General features: G+C 37.1%; 1 pseudogene; it reads left to right on the forward strand.

Annotated features, from left to right (window-relative positions):
- Nucleotides 1-4,151: 4,151 nt before the first annotated feature.
- On the forward strand, nt 4,152-5,138 carry LOC110564309 (isocitrate dehydrogenase [NADP] cytoplasmic-like; annotated as a pseudogene).
- The last annotated feature ends 12,380 nt before the right edge of the window (nt 5,139-17,518 follow it).

Below are 17,518 nucleotides of genomic sequence, written 5' to 3' on the forward strand. Positions count from 1 at the left end.
CGAACTTGGTTCCCCTACCTTGTCAAGGCTGGGATGCAAGCACTTTACTGGTGGAACTATCTTCCTAGATCCTTAACTTCTTTCCGAGTTGCAGTTTCTTGAGTATTATTTATTAAGTGGATAGCAGTGGGTAGAAATGTCCATACTGAAGACACAGTAGAAACTCTCTATGAATCCTGCCACTTTACATACTAGAAACATAGGTGTGAAAACTGAGGACTCATTTCTGGTCTACCATTTATGTGTTTTAACGGTGGGAGGCAGTTCTCTTACCTTGTGTTTAAATTCTCTCTGCTTTACTTGTTTGACATTGTAAAATAAATATAAAATAAAGTCAAGTCAGGTTTAAGGGGGAGCATAAGGAGTTCTTAGTGGACAAAGAAACTACACAGGAAGGAGATAAGAACGTTAGATAAAATTCCAAATCCCCAGGGATATGGGAAGAACAATTAAGGAGACCTCAGGGAATGACAGATTTCCAGAGACCTCACCCAGAGACAGCAATGATACAACATAAAAATTGTATATCTATTGAGAGGTTTGGAGGCAGCATCTCTTGTAGAGAGAGCTGCCCTAATCTTCTTATATGAGTATGGCCTTGGAGTTTTGACACCCTCCTCCACTATGCCCAATTTATTGGTATTATGGGTCAAAATCAGGGATGACAAGGAAGCACTAGACAACTGAGCTGCATTTCCCAGTCACAGAAAATATATTCTAAAAACAGCTAAGCACAGAAATAGAAATGTTTTTTCTCATGTGAAATCTTGATGCATTATTGGAGTTTTGTCTGTTTTGGATTTCTTTGTTTGTTTCCTGTACTGGTAGAAACTTCACTTTCCCAAATTGAGAGGTGGGGTACTTTAGATTTTAGAGCACGGGGTAGGAGGCTGGTAGAAAAGTCCAGTAGTTAGCAGCTGCTTTTTGGGGGCGTTAAAGAGCTAAAGGTATGTTTCTCAAAATATAAATATGAAAATCAATGTAAATTTTCAGAGGACACTGTGCCTGAGAGGGAGTAGAGAGATTCCCAGAGAGATCCAGGAATGGAAGTTGTGAGCAAACATGTAATGGTTCACAGGAAAAGACCATACTCTAAAAATGTCATGGGTTTTAACAAGAAAACCATGGATTCAAGGAAAAATTACATTACTCAAAACCTCTAAATAATGTGTGCTATCTAAAAACAAAATGAAAAGAACAATTTTTCCTCCAAAATTGGAGACTCAAGAAGAAAGCGAGAAAATAACACATCCATTTTTTTATACTTAGAAAGAATGACTACAATCAAAATTAATATTATAAATAACAGATGAGATTTTAAAAAAGGAATTCACAACTTAATTATGTCTAAAGTTAAAAAAAAGTGTGTGCCCATGTGTCTATGTGTTTCTGTGTGTGCATATATAAATGAAGATATCAACACGGAAATTATAAAATTATAAAAAATTAAAACAAGAAAACATGGTAACTAAAACTTCAAATTTTCTAGTTGTGAGTAAGAGAAAATTTGAAATGGGAAAGAAGAGAAGAGAATTATCTAAAAATCTATTAGGGAGACAGTACACAAATACAGAGAACAGAAAGAGAGAAGGGAGAGAGAGAGAGAGAGAAAGAGATAGATAGAGAGAACTCCATCTCAATGATGAAGACACTTATTCCTGCAGAGGACTGAGGCTTGGATCTCAGCCCCAGTGTGGCAGTTCATACCCATCTGTGACTCCAGTACCAGGGGATCTAACACCTTTTCCTGACACCCGAAAGCACTGGGTACATAAGTGGTAAACTTACAAACATGTGAGCAAAACATTTATACACTTAAAGAGAAATGAATGTGTCTTAAAAGAGTGTGTGTGTGTATGTATGTATGTATGCCATCTTCACAGGCAAGCCATTGGGGTTGGGGGGAACTAGTGCACCCTTCCCAGAAGATATAAATTGCAAATAGGTTCTTGGTTAGAGAGTTGAGTCAACACTCCCTTTTCAGTTCTGGCATTTTGTCTGGCTTGAATCTATAGAGGCCCCGTGTATGCTACCACAGTCTTGGTGAGTTTACACATATAGCAGTCCTAGTATGTATTGAAGACATTGTTTCCTTGGCGACTTTCACTATTTCTGCCTCTTCTTTGTCCTGTATTCCTGAGTTTTGAGGGTAGGAATTTGATAAGGATTCCCCATATAGGACGGAGTGCACAGCGTGGCAGTTTCAATGGTAATGGCCCAGAAGTCTAATACATTTGAAGGCTTCTCTATTTAGCAGAACAGATTAGGAAGGCTTAAGAGGTGTGGGCTTGTTGGAGGAGGTGTGTCACTGAAGGTAGCCTTTGAGATTCCAATAGCCATGGCAGGCTCTTAGCTCAATCCTGCTTGTAGATCAAACTGGAGGCGCTCACCTACTGCTCCAGTGCCATGCCGTGCCTGTCTGCTCTCATTTTCCTTGCCCTGATGGTCATGCACTCACTATCTGATGGATGATAACTAAGCTACAAGATGCGTCATTGTCATAGACCAAACCGGTCCTTTCCCACTGCAAGCCCCTAGGTACAAGACATCGTTTGTATGAGGCCTTCCTGGGTGGCTGGAGCTGAAATGCCTCCATCATTCTGAAAATAGGTATGGTCGGGCAGAGAACGTTCTGCTTGTCAGACCATAAGAATGTCTGAAATTTCAGAGACAGTGACTCATCCTGTGGCTGGATTGTAAGCAAGAGTATTTGACAACACAAGATGAACTTCCTAAAACAATGTTTATTGCTTATTTTATATTTTGAAATAATAATATAGTTACATCATTCCTCTTTTCTCTTTCATCTCTTTTTTTGTGGGATTTTTGTTTTTGTTTTGTTATAAAATATTTTGTTTTGTTGTTAGGTCTTATTTGTTTATTGTTTATTAGTTTGTTTTTGTTTATTTTTGATAGAGAGCGGGGAGAAGGTGGGAGAGAAGGATTAAATATGAAGTCATCATGGACTGAGGTGAAGAAGTGGGGTAGTTAACAGTGGTGAAGTGTGTGATCAAATACACAGCATAAAACAAAATTTTAAAAAAAGAAAAAAAAAAGAACAAATATGAGAAGAGATGGTAGCAGAGAGAGGGGCAGATTGTGTTTGCAGGAAATGTGAGATAACATTCTATACCCTAGTAAATATGTAATCAAACTTGTAAAATAAGAGAGCCCAGCAAAGGCTGGTAAAAGCACTGATGCTAAAAGACTAACACTTGATTATATTAGTAGAATGAGTGACAGACACCTCTAGAATAGAGAAGCTGAACAATTCCAATGCATGGAATAAAGAGAGAAATTCAATCCTTAGGAGCAACTCAATCCTGGGGAATATAAACAAAAATTGAAAAATTGGAAGTCAGTCCCCAAAATTGACAACCCATAGAGAAAATGAATTACCATTAAGCATCAATAGTCACTTCAGAATCAAGGAAGAGATAAGTTAATTTGAATATGAAGTAATGACATAACAAAGAAAATAATCTTAGCATTCTTGTGTGTGTGTGTGTGTGTATGTGTTGGGCGGGGGTCACCTTTAATCCCAACACACAAGGCAGATACAGACAGATCCTTATAAGTTTTGGGGCCAACTGAGGTCACAGTGAGACAGACTCTGTTTCAAGAACAATATGAGAGAAAAGGCCAGATGATGTACACACCTGGAGTCCTAGCGCTTGAAGGTAAATATCCCAACAAAGCCAACTAACCTGGGCCCAGGGGCTTGTGGAGACTGAAGAACCAGCCAAGGACTATGCATAAACTGGACCTAGACCCCCTACACAGATGTAACTATGGTCAGCTTGGTCCTCATGTGGGTGTCCTAGCAAGGGGAGTGTGGGCTGTCTCTGATAAAGACGCTGTTGCCTGCTTTTTGATCTCTTCCCCTGGCTGGGCTACCTCCCCATGCCACAGGGGAAGAGGATGCACTGAGCCCTGATGTAGTGTGATGCAATGGGTCGGTTGGTGGAGGGGGGAGCTCCCTTTTCTGAGGAGTAAAGGGTAAAGGGGGAGCAGAGAGGGAGGGTGGGACCAGGAGAAGAGGAGAGAAGGGGTCGAGTTCTGGATGTAAAATGAATTAAAAAAATTTCACACTCAGTGTGAAGGTTGTTTTTGGATGCTGAGTAAGCTGGGGCCAGGTCAGGACAGCTTGTATGCATGCAGGTGTGAGCCAGGTTATTGAAGTAAAAATTTCCAGAAAATTCCTTGGCAGTTCTGTGGTAGAGATGCAAAGAGATGAAGTGATACAAATCATTTGTGAATTGATTAAAGAAAAACCCATTCATCCCTATGTGAACTGGATCTGCATAGTTATGACTTAGGCATAGAGAATTAACTGCTACGCCACCAAAGACCAGGTCACCAAGGATGCTGCAGAGATTATAATGAAATACAATATTGGCATCAAGTTTGCTACCATCAATCCGATAAAAAAGTGTCGAGGAGTTCAAGGTGAAACAAATGTGGAAATCACCAAATGACGCCATCCAAAATATTCTGGATGTCACTGTTTCCAGGAAAGCTATTATGTGCGAAAATATCCCTTGCTGGTAACAGACTGGTTAAAACCCATCATCATTAATCGCCATGCTTATGGGGACTAATACAGAGCAAGTGATTTTGTTTTTCCTGAGTCTGGTAAAAGTAGAAATAACCAACATACCAAAAGATGGGAGTCAAAAGGTGACATATATGGTACATAACTTTGAAGAAGGTGCTGGTGTTTCCATGAGCATGTACAACCAGGAAAAGTCAATTGAAGATTTTACACACAGTTCCTTCCAAATGGCTCTATCGAAGGGCTGGCCTTTGTACTTCAGCACCAAAAGCAAAATTCTGAAAAACTGTGATAGACCTTTCAATGACATCTTTCAGGAGATCTATGACAAGCAATACAAATCCCAGTTTGAAGCTCAGAAGGTCTGGTATGAGCATAGGTTCGTTGATGACATGGTGGCCCAGGCTATGGAATCCGAGGGAGCTACCTCTGGGTCTGTAAAAAGTATGATGGCAATATGCAGTCAGACTCCATTGCACAAGGTTATGGCTCTCTTGGCATGATAACCCAGTGTTGTAGGTTTCATATGCTGCTAATGTGGTATGTGGTATATGCAAATGCCACAAACAGCAGCAATACATAGAATTATGCTGTAGAAGATACTTCTAACATTCACAGTGTGTTTATTCTGAAAGATTGTTCTAAATTTATAATACTTACTCTAATTTTAAGACAATCACTTACAATTCCAAAGGATTTAAGAGCTATAGGTTCAGCTAACCTATTATTGTTTAATTTGAGAGCTTTGCTTTTCAATTTGAGAGCATTCAATTTCTATGTTCTCAAGCTTAGAGATTCTTCCTTCAGCGCTGTCTACCCTTGTTACAGCCCTATCAAGTCAAACACATTTCTGCTACAGGTTTTATTTTTTTCTATCTGGCATTTTTGGTTATTCCTTTTCAGGACTCTTAGTCTTCTTCTGACAGTGTCAAGAGGTTTTATGTTTGTTTGTTTTGCACTCTGTTTGCTTTACCCATGAGTGTCATTAGAATTCATTCCAGATACCTTAAATTCCTTTTGTGGAGACAAGCCTAGCACAGCTGCTTTCTGCTTGCTTTTTCTCTTCAGTCTGTAGTTTTACCATAAGATTGGTTTCCAAAACAGTGAGATAAGGGATACACTATGTAAAAAGTACTGCTTTAACAAGCCTATTAATAATGAAGAGGTAAGGGTATTGGCCATTAATGTGTTTTGATATCCCATGTCTAAGTCCTGGACCTTTAATATGCTTAAGTCCAATAATGTGAATCGCCAATAAACTTTAAAGAATATTGCAAGCTAGAATTGATATGAAATAGTAGAAGCTATTTTCTATAATGACATGATGAAGACTAAAATGATGCTTACAACAAAAATATATTAGACAACTTTAAGGCCTTTTATAACAATGCTTGGGTGGCCTAATTTAGCATTAAAGGCATCAGCAGCATTAAAAAAATACTCCTCATAATATACATTGCCTCATTGTTTTCAATTAAAAATAATTATTTTAAAATATGCATAGATAAAACATGTTTGCAAATTAAAACGAAAAAAAATCTTTCGAGAAAGTGTAGACTCATTTATATTTACTGCAGATTAACTTAACCTCCTTTGTCATTAAATATTGCCCTTCAGAGAACTGAGTGGATTTGCAGGAGAGGCAATAAATTAATATTGGTTATCTATGAAGAGGTTAGAAGGAGGGAAAAGAACACAGGTGTCCTGGGAATCAAATTGATTTTCACAAAAGAAAACAAGATCAGAAAAGATGAAATCGTGAAAACACTACAAAATCTTTGTGAATTTTACTCTGTGTGTTGCTTTTCTAATATATTTTTATCTTCTTTTATTTTATTTTTGGTGCTGAAGATTTGGACGTGGTCAAGAGATTTTCCACTGAGCTACATCACCAACCTTATTGCTGCAAATCTTCACAAGGAGTCTGTGATTTAAAAAATACCCAGGTAGTCTGGTGAGCTATAGTTTCAATTCAGTATCATTGTGGATGACTTCAGCAGACTCTGGTGGAACACAAGTTTGAGAAGGTCAGAGAACTAAGCTACCCCTCTATTTGTGTTCCCATATCTGACTCTATGATCATGAAGGAGATGTTAAATTTCATAGAGTTCATAAACTATGAGAATGATCTCAGAGCATAATAGTAAAAACTGTACAGTCCCTAGTGCTGTATTTACTGCTAATAGAACCCATTCCATCTAATTGTAAAAATGAAATACTGCCTACATTTAACTTGCTTCGTTTTCTAAAACAATTTATTTTACTTATTTTTAATTATATGTGTATGTTTTTGGGTGTACAAATTTGAGTGCAGGTACCTCTGAAGGCCAATAGAGGGGGTCAGATGCCCTGTAGCTGGAGGGTTGAGAGCTACCCAAAATGGGTGTTGAGAGCCACATTCAGACCCCTGAAAGAGTAGCAAGTACTTTTAACCACTGATCCTCTATCCTATTCACTAAATATGATTGATTACTTGGAAGAACAAGCAACTGGTAAATAATTCTGTTTTAAAGAAAATATCAACCATATTGGTTTATGACGATAATCACTTAATTCATGTTTTACTCTTCTTTGTATTGGTCATTACAAGTCAGAATACTGTGTTTGTCTTTACTCAATTCTAAGAAAGTGTACACATGCCAACAGAGGTTTCTCAGAAGTTTACCCTGCTATTATCTCTCAAAAAAGGAAAGGGAGGAGGGAGCTCTAACAGTGGAGGTCTGATATTTTATATCTAATATGACATGCATATGATGAGGTTTCTACCCATGTATATAACCTCTTTGGTTCAATTCACAAAAACAGTGTGATTCTAGTTTAATACAAGAAGGATTTAAAAAAGGTCTAATATGTAATATAGTTCCCCAAAAAGGGAATAGTTTCTTTAAGCTTTTCCAACCTCTTTGCAGATTGAATGAATTTTACCAGTGATGTCGAGATAGACAGAAAGACCTCAGTGGGGTGAATGTCAAAGGAAAGAGAGAAAACTTTAGAAAATTTCTACTGTCTCTGATCTTAGCCATTTTACAGGTTTTCCACCAGTACGTAAGGAAGAGGCAAGGAAGCACATAGTCACTATATCATAAACGCTGAAATAGAAGTGTATAGTGTACTTCTATCTACCAAGTAGCACAAAAACCTTGATCTATGGTGCTTTTGGACTTCTAGTTGTTAACTTAAAGGAAATGTATGGCTGGGGTTAATACCAATAAATTAGTCTACTAAGTACTGAACTGATACATCTGATTTGACTTTGAAATGTGGAGCTACTTTCTTCCTGCAAAGACTAATATACTGGGAAGCAAATTAATGACTCCTGAATTTGACTACAATTCTGAATGCAGACTTTCTTAGCTGGTGATGTATTCTATATGCTTGGTAAGTGAAAAGAGTGATTCTGGCCATTTTAAATAAAGTGACTCACACTAGCAATGTATTAGGCATGATGCGGCTCCAGAAAGTAAAATTCCAATATATACAAATATAGATGGGGCCCATCTGGCCTGAAAAAAAAAAACTGAACTATTTCAACACTTAAGAGAAGAGCATTCCTGATGCCCACCCGTCACTAGCATATGGACATCTAATAAAGAACCACTTAGCTTTTGTAAAGAGATAAGATGCACATAGTCCACAAAACAGCAATTCTAATACCTTGTTATTTCTCATAACATTGTTAACAATCAGGATTTCAGATAAACATTGAAAAGTGTTTCAAAAACTATTGACTACATCTACTTCAAGAGAATTCCTGGTAGCTCCTCATCCTTATTATTTACACATACCTTGAATTAGAGACAAAATATAAAAATCTTGCTAGCCTTTCTTATAACTAGCATAGACATGGCTACCCCATCTTATTCATGGGGAATGCCCTGTTCAATTGGCAAGGATATTTCTGTACATCTCTGCCAGAAAATTGGGTTCCAGAAGTGATCTCATAAATATGCCTACTATACAAAGGGTCCATTTTTTTTATTTTTATTTTTTAAGGCTTTGAAGGTGTGTTAGCATTTTATTTTTATGTTTTATTTTTCTGTTTTGAGAAAATATTCTAGTAAAATTAACATAACGAACATAGGTCTCAATTCAAGGTATTATTTTTTATGTTAGCATATGGTACTATATATCTAATATGTTTCTACAATTAGAAACAAATATTGATTGCATATGGTAGCAGAAAGAAAACAACAGATAATACTGATTATATCCACAATTTTAAAACAGAGGGGTGAATGTGTGTTAAATTCTAATTAATATTCTCTTATGTAGTCCAGTGTGAATGGGCATGTTTTACACTTAATGTGATCAAAACGTTCCTCCACAGGCATGTGTTAAGGCCGGTCATGAAGATGATCCTCGATTTTGCCAAGTGGACAACTCCACCCTTAAACAATTTGACACCCACACAGTTTTAAGTCATATAACCTACCACCCCTTTTCCTGATAGGTTCATGACTATGTCATGATATAATGTGTTTATTCTAAACCTAAGAGTCCCTGTAGTCCTTAAAACTGACAACAGTTTAGAAGACCAATGTCTCTTAACTGTGAGTCTACAAAGTCAAAAACTTGTTGCAAACTTTCTAGTTATTATGGTAAAGGTAAGTCATATATGGAAGAACTGGGGAAAAGAACCAAATGATTAGACCAAATGAAAAGCAAAATCAGCAGGTAAAACAGGAAATACTGAAGTTGCATGTCCAACTTTTACAGCTTATGATGAAATTGGCTGAACTGCAAAGAAGTTTTGTACATTTGTGATTAAATCCTGATTCTTTTTCATAGTGTCCTGTTTTACTTCTGGGTGTGGGAAATTTTAAGATCTTATATCTTTGTGTTTTTATTTAACTTGATACTGAGACTGCTTCTCTTATGACTGGTTATAGACTTGAAACCATAGTGGCTAGGCCTTGGAGAACTGGTTGAGGATAATTATGATATGTATTTTGTGAATGATTTTTGTCCAGCAAACAGACTTTGTGTTCTACTCATGTCTACATATCCCTCTCACAGGAAACTTAATGATATTATGGAATAATGTGGTAACTTTCATCTGGCCTGTACCCAGTTTTATGTTTACCAAGACACCCATCCTGAATGAGAGTACACTTTACCATGTAGATCAAAACACAAAACTCCTTTCAATTTTTATTTTCTCTACTCCCAAAACCTAATTTCTACAGTATAAAAAATATTTTCCAACATTATCTACAAAATTCCTTCATTTAGTCCATAACATAAATTACAAAAAGATAGTTTGTATGAACCTTTACCTTAGATACAATTAGAAACAAATATTGATTGCATATGGTAGCAGAAAGAAAACAACAGATAATACTGATTATTCAATGATCTCCATGAAGTATGGCTTGGATCTTGCAGTCACTGATCTAACTTTGTTCATCTACCTAGTTCTGAGCTTCCTAGTGCTGAGCAGTGCTACTATGGGCCTTTATAGGATGGTTTGTTATGGAATGTGATTAGACATAAACTTAACATATAAAAATTCCTGGGAACAACTATAGAAGTTGATTGTACATAATAGGAAATGTTATAAATTGCAGACATCATGAAAAGCAATAGGAATAAAAGTACATTTACTATTAGAGGCAAATTTTGAAATGGGTGAAACTAAAATGAAAATCAAACAAATGAGCTCAATGTTCGTTGTTATTTATAGCAACAGTACTTCAAGGGCTATCTTCCTACTAGAGACTTATTTGTAATCTCTTACCTATTCTGAAATACTTGATGATATGTATGTACTTGTACATTTATATTCTATACTAAAATATTAATTATCTGAAAATAGTTAATAATATTTGTATGTTACGAATTTTCCTGGAATTGTATGAATGAGAAATTTCTGTACTCAAGGAGAATGGGATATTTTTTGCTATCTGTCATGGGAAGTACTGATGGCAGCCCCACCAGCACCACACAATGCTCAGCTCTTGATGAAGCTTGATAAGATTGGGTTTTATGTGTCTCCAGAAATCAGATTACTAAACAGCAACAAAGCACAACAAATTCTAAACAGACTCAACAAATATAAAGCATGATAATCTACCCAGGAGGCATAAAAGCCATCCTAGTTCAAATAAATTTGAACATTTTTATCTTAAATTGTAGTTTATTCAATATAAATAATCATGTAAGAAATAAATGTTTTCTAAGAAAGGAAGTATTAATTATTCTCTGTAAATATATGTCTCATTCTTTGGCCCAAAAAGAATATAGTCAGTGAAAACTGTTAATTAATATTTTTCTGGTTTTGTAGTTGAGGGAGGAGATATTATTTTAGTGAAAATTTTGAAAAAAAATGTACAATTCTGTTTGGTAAAATCACTCATTACTGCTGCCACAAAAGCTCTTGGCCTGTTGATTCGAGGTGCTTTTTCTTGCATTGTGACTAGAATCACAATGACTGACTCCACACAATGAGCAGAGGGAAAAGTTCTCTCTCTGGCTCCCTCCTTCTTGCCAATCAATATGCTGGCAGAAAATGTCACAGACTCCATTGAAAGTAATAGGTTTAGATCACCATTGTGCTTTCTATTCAATGAGCGGAGGCTGTTTGGGGCATTTCTGTTAGAAAATTCACCTGTTTGAAAAGATTCATTTTATTCAACGCAGTAGAAGGAAACAGCAGAGCCACGAGCCTGCTACTCCTCCAGCTCCTGCTGTCCCTTTTTCTCTTCTGTGAATTCCTTCCCTTTGAACAGATGCAAAGCACATCTAATTGTAGTCTATGGAGATTCCAGAAGCAGAGCCATTTGTGACAGGTGTAACACATTATTTAGCAGGACAATTCTTTTGGTGATCTTCCTGCTGTTTCAGGCCTGCTTTTCGTCTGAGGCTTCTCTGAAACCTTCTATAGTTCTCTATCTCTGACCCTCTGCAGGGAGGTCCAACCTGAAGTCTTTAACCTGGGATAAGCTGCAAGATTAGGAAATGTGTTGGGTCATTAAATCATGCTGACCCTAAATTCAGATGATTATGCAAATATTGGAATGCTGGTTTAGTGCTTCCAGACAAGTTGGTAGACTAGAAAGTTGTTCCTGGGGATACACAGAGAAAGATATACTTTCCCCAAACAGGGAAACCAATATTAGATTGAGTGAAACAGAGATAGTACTAAAGTCCAGCTTTGTGAACCAATGGATTATTTGAGGTTATAGGAATATGGGTAACAGGATATTTATGGTGAAAGAAATGACTCAAAGACAGCTGCATCAAAAAAGACCATCTCATCACCAATGACACATCACAAAAGATGGAAACATGAAGCTCTCTTCTTGGGTTGCAGGTAACTCACCAGATTGGAAACTGTCCATTCCTGGTATCTAAGTTGGCCAAGCCTCTTCCAGGCAGTTGAGCTGCTCTCTGTTTCTTCCATGCATCTCAACTTGTCTAATAATGTATCTCATTAGTCCTTACTGTTTATATAAGCTTTAGAATTGAGAGGTTGAGAGACTGAAGAATTTTGGGTATTGATTTAAAGTTTAAAGCACTAGCCTGAACAAAGGCTAGCCAGGTGTAGACATGTCCAACTACAGGGGGAAAGGAACTAGCTTTACCGCATTCTTTTCCTGCCCACTAGAGATACAGTTGCTAGGAAAACAGCCCAGATGGCCAGGCCAGAACAGTCTTGGCGCCTAAAGTAAACCAATCATTTCAAAAGTCAATTTCCTTTACCCAATCATGTAACTCCAAGGCATGTTTACTCCCTGCTTGAGTTCTTTTGTTTGTTTGTTTTACCCTTAAAAACCTGTGTATCCAAGCATATGCTGAGACTCATAACCAAACTTTGGGCAGAGTGCAGGGAATCCTATGAAAGAAGGGGGAGATAGGGGGACCTGGAGAGGACAGGAGCTCCACAAGGAGAGCAACAGAACCAAAATATCTGGGCACAGGCATCTTTTCTGAGACTGATAATCCAACCAAGGACCATTCAGGATATAACCTAGAACCCCTGCACAGATGTAGCTCATGGCAGCTCAGTCTCCAAGTGGGTTCCCCAGTAATGGGAACAGGGACTGTCTCTGACAGGACCTGATAAGCTAGAGTCAGATGGAAGTGGAGGATGACCTCTATCAGTGGACTTGGAGAAGGGAATGGGAGGAGATGAGGGAGGGAGTGTGGGATAGGGAGAGAATAAGAGAGGGGGCTATAGCTGGGATACAAAGTGAATAGACTGTAATTAATATTTAAAAAAATGAAAATGTAATTTAAAAAAAAAAACTTGTTTCCGTAGACCACAGGGCATCATTCCTTTCCTTTTTCCGCAGGAAATTTTGTGTCCTGGGCTTGAGCATGAACTCAATAAACTCTCATGTATTTGCAGCAGATTCGATTGCTGGTGGTCTTTGGTGGTCTCAGGAAATGGGCATAACAGGGTCTATTCAATCCTGTCTGTTCCAGTGGCTTCCTGTACCTACTGAGCTATTTATTTCTGGAGTTTAAGAGGCTTCCCTGCCAGATGGAAAGCTCCACCTCCTCTTAAAACGTCCTGTTGCTTTTATTTCACTTTAACATCTTCTTTCTTAACAAGCTTCCCTCCAAAATGGAAGGTTTTAATCAAAGAGGATACTTCTGCACAACACCATCTTATCTTTAATGAATGTTGTGTCCAACAGGCTTCAGACTAGACAATTTTGGGAGAAGAGGATTATCTACTCCATATTTTTTTTTTTAATTTGTGAGCAATCAAAAATGTTAGATGTTTTATTTTTGTGTGGTTCATCGGAAGGTATGTTACTCCGGAATGAATATCCCTCACTCTTAGTTTCATTTTCTTCATATATATATGTGTCATGCTAACTAACACCTGAAGCCAGTTTGAGGGTTCTGGATCTCAGTTTGCTGGCTTACTCGAAGTATGGCCATGAAAAATTAGCTCTTCTGCTCAATCCTCTACTCAGCAAATATCCGGAAACATATTTAGAGAGGTAATGCCTACTGCAGTTTATTGAATTTCAGAAACAAATTATTTTAAGAAAAGCATTTAATCAAGCTACCACATATTTCTCCATGTAAATAAATCTTTTGTGTTCCTTTACTACTGTTGAATAATTAATTATGAGGACCCAGACAGAACAACCTTTATTTTTGTCAGGGTTCTTCCATCTGCTGCATAGCAGTCACTTTGCAGTTTGAACTTATTACATTAAAGAGCACTAACAAAGTAGTGAGAATGTGGAGAGATGCTCACAGCCTCACTAACCCCTATTGTCTCCGAGGATTGACAGTAATAGCATATATTTGAAAAACATTCCAACCATTAAAAATTGCCCAAAACTTGCTTATTAATAAACACTTTGACATTATCATCTTTTGAGTGTTTATTCTAGGTAATAAATCATTAAAAGTTCTGATTCCAAAACTCTGGGCAGCCTTGGGTCTTCAAATAATTTAGTCAAGCAAAGATAATTCTCATGCTAATGGGGGCAAAAAATTGGATTCCCTAGTTTACAGAGAAAACCAAACTGAGCAAAATTGTCAGCATAACATTTAAATTACTTTTTTGATAAGCTTGGCTATTTACAAATCATCAGACAATTACATCTTCCAAAAACTATTTAGCATCAATTCACTCTGCCTTTTCAACAGTGCATTTGACTAATTCCAAATAAATTGAAAAAATTACCTTGCAGATTGCAAGAAACTGACCAAAAACAATCGCTAGGGCTTTACATTATATATTTTTAAACAAAAGATGTATTTTTGCTTTAACACATATGGTCCAGATATTAACCCCTTAGAAGATTCAGAAAAACAATGAATATTGTATCTAAAACCAAGCTCTTATTTCAGGATTCCTAGAAAGTCATTGTCATGCCACTGTATAAGTTTCATTTAGTGGTAGGCGTAAGGTCTGTTTCTGACATAGATTATCCCTGTATTGTTTGTTGAATAGACATGATTCTCCAGTTAACAGAGAACTAGTAAATAAAGTTGCCAGTGAATTATGTTTAAGGTACAAAGACTTAGAACTAGTCAAACTGCTGAGACTAGTGATTTAATTATTTTTATTGGTAACCCTTAAAGGGTACATCTATATCAAGCCCCAGTGAAGTCCAGGGACCACCACAGAAGAAGATGGAGAATGAATGCAAGTTCTATGAGAGACTGTTTTCTAGCTATGGCAGATCCTTGTAACCATTTACTCACAGCAGTTATATTTGTCCATATAAGAAGACCTGAACAAGAAAGAGTCCATTGTCAGACTATCAAGTGTGAAGAATGAACTTAGGAAACCTTGACCCTAGCTCAGAAGCTATTGGCAGTGAAGGGTTGTTTGAGGAGTGATATCATTTTTTGTACTGGTATAGGGACTAGCAGTTGAAAATATTCTAGCAAATAGTCTCCAACTGTGTTCATATAACTACTAAATAAATTTAATGTACTCTTTTAGGATGACAAGAAAGTAGGAGAGGGACTACTTGGGAAGAACAGTTTATCAGGAGGGGCAGGCAAACATGAGAGAGTAGTGGAAGGTGATGAGGATTATTAACCATTGTGGACACATTATGCAAATTTACAAACAGAAGGGTATCCACATTAGGGGATCAAAACCTAGACCAAAACAAGTAAGATACTCTGTCACAGAACAATGAAATCAAGGGTTATTCCTCTCCTAAGACACTCTCAGAGATTTCTTCATGCTTACAATGTTGTCTGGTAAAATGCATCCTAAGCCTCAGGTATAAAAGGGATGTTGTAAGGTTAGCCCAATAGCTCCTTAAAACATTCCCAGGCTGGCAAGGTCAACAACAGTACTGGCTTCTGGAGATCATGCTTGGTCAAGAACACTTCAAAATGTTAGACCTCAGGTATATATTTAAGAATGTATATGGGCTATTTTGTATTATAATATAGGCAATATTTTTATTCAAATATATTTTTCCACTGATGCAAACGGAATTTACTCAGAGAATGTTTTATTTATTATATAAACTCCAGAATTATTGAGAAGAAAAATGTGACTAATAACTTAAAAGTGCATACTCAACACTTACAATTTTATCCCTGGGGGAGCTTATGGCAAAATAATCATGAGTTTGAAGATAACGTGAAAAGACCTGTACCAAAGCCAATAAATATATAATTTTATCTCAAGTCCCATGCTTTATATTTGGTATAAAATTCTCTTCTACCACTCTCAATTATCCTTTGAAATGTGTCATGAAGCACAAGTTGACTATATTTGTAAGTTTTCATGCATGTGACTCAGCTCTCTGCCCACAGTGTGGCCTTAGCTGAGCAGTCAATTTCTTATAAACCCAAGCAGATTGGTGCAGTGGTTGGTATAAGCCACCTGTATAATGAATTACTCTTGATCAAATTGACAAGAATGCCAAAATCTTGGTGGGTATAGCGCTATCAAGTATGCCAGTAACCCAGGCAAGAAGTTGAATTTCTCTAGGAGCTGGAAGCAGAGAGTCATACTAAGTTTGTATCCAGTATTGACATTTCTGTCTACTGCTCTGCTCCCAAGGCAATAAAAGAGACTCAAGAAGTTGGTGTTCTTTGGTTGAATGATACACAATTCTGTCTTCTTATAAATCAGAGTCTTGTAGAACTTCAGGAAAGGTGAGGAGATTGCTATTGCATCACTTATCAGGGGATGGCATTATAGGACAGTGATTAAGTAAAGAAGTATTAACAATCCAGTGGCTAAAAAACCTCCACCGAGGACAGTTTTGGGAAAAAGTAATTAATTTGATTTACAACAGCTACTGGTCTGAGAATTCACTGGAGTTGGCTGTCTCTCTGTAATTGTTGAGAGAGAGAGAGAGAGAGAGCTAGAGAGGGCAGAGGGCACAGAGCCAGTGTTAACCCTTTGTTATTTGTATGGCGGTCTTATCTGAGAATCTGTTGGATACACTGTATGGTCTTAGGTTTAATTTCATCGAAAAGTCATAATGGCCCTTAGCTGAGTGCTTATAACTGATCATTAATTTAGCTTCAGGGCATGAATACGAAAGGAAAAAGGATACCAATTAAATTTCAATTGGCTATTTTTTAAAGCTGCAAATGGCAGAATCTCCATTTCAGTTTAATTAACTGGGTGAGTTAGAAAAAAAAACCTGTGCTTTCATATTTTGTACTTATACGCACAATACAAACTTTTCAAAGAAATTTCTTTTTTAGTTTAACAGGAAATGAGAGCATAGAGAACAATAAGAAAACAGATAGTACTGACTACAGAAGACTATTATGGTTGCCCTTATTATAAATTTGTATTGTATTTTACTACAAACCGAAACAATAGTCTGCATGATAAAAAGGCATACAGTATTTCCTTTCTCTTTTATTCTGTGACCACCTAGGTTAGCAGAGGTTCAAACATCCGATACAACTTAAAATTTTGTCAAACGATCCCAGAGAGAAACTGAAAAATGGCATTTTATCCAGTGAATAAAAGGTGCTATTTCTCATAGAGGAAAGAATATACCTTTCTTGATAGCATAGTGAAGTGGTAGAGTCAGGAAGAGAACTATTTTCCTTTAAGCTGTAGAATTCATTCTTTCCCTTTTACATCCATTGCTCTGCCAGGTCAAAGCCAGCATCATCTTTAGATGGCGAATTCTCAAGGGTATCTTATTGAACCTGAAACAGTCCTGTAACTCAGCCAGTAGAACTGTTCCTGAAGGATTTCTCAAATGCAAACTTTTATTAGAAACAAGGAACTTTAATGACATTTAAAACCAGGCACCTAATAAATATTAGTTGAAATGAGAGGTTGCTGTACAAAGGGGAAGTGGATAAGCACTTAGAAGGGATGCTGCTGTTTTACGGAGTCAGGAGAGGTACTTTGAGTTAGAGAAGAGAATTCTAGCCATGGTACCATTCATAGGACTATGTATGAATGCACACAGCACACAGCACTTATTTATCTATATATCTGAAAAAAGTTTCTGCTATGCTGGGCATCAGGATGGTACAAAATGCTGG

The sequence above is a fragment of the Meriones unguiculatus genome, chromosome 2, assembly GCF_030254825.1.
Source record: "Meriones unguiculatus strain TT.TT164.6M chromosome 2, Bangor_MerUng_6.1, whole genome shotgun sequence".
NCBI classification, from domain to species: domain Eukaryota; kingdom Metazoa; phylum Chordata; class Mammalia; order Rodentia; family Muridae; genus Meriones; species Meriones unguiculatus.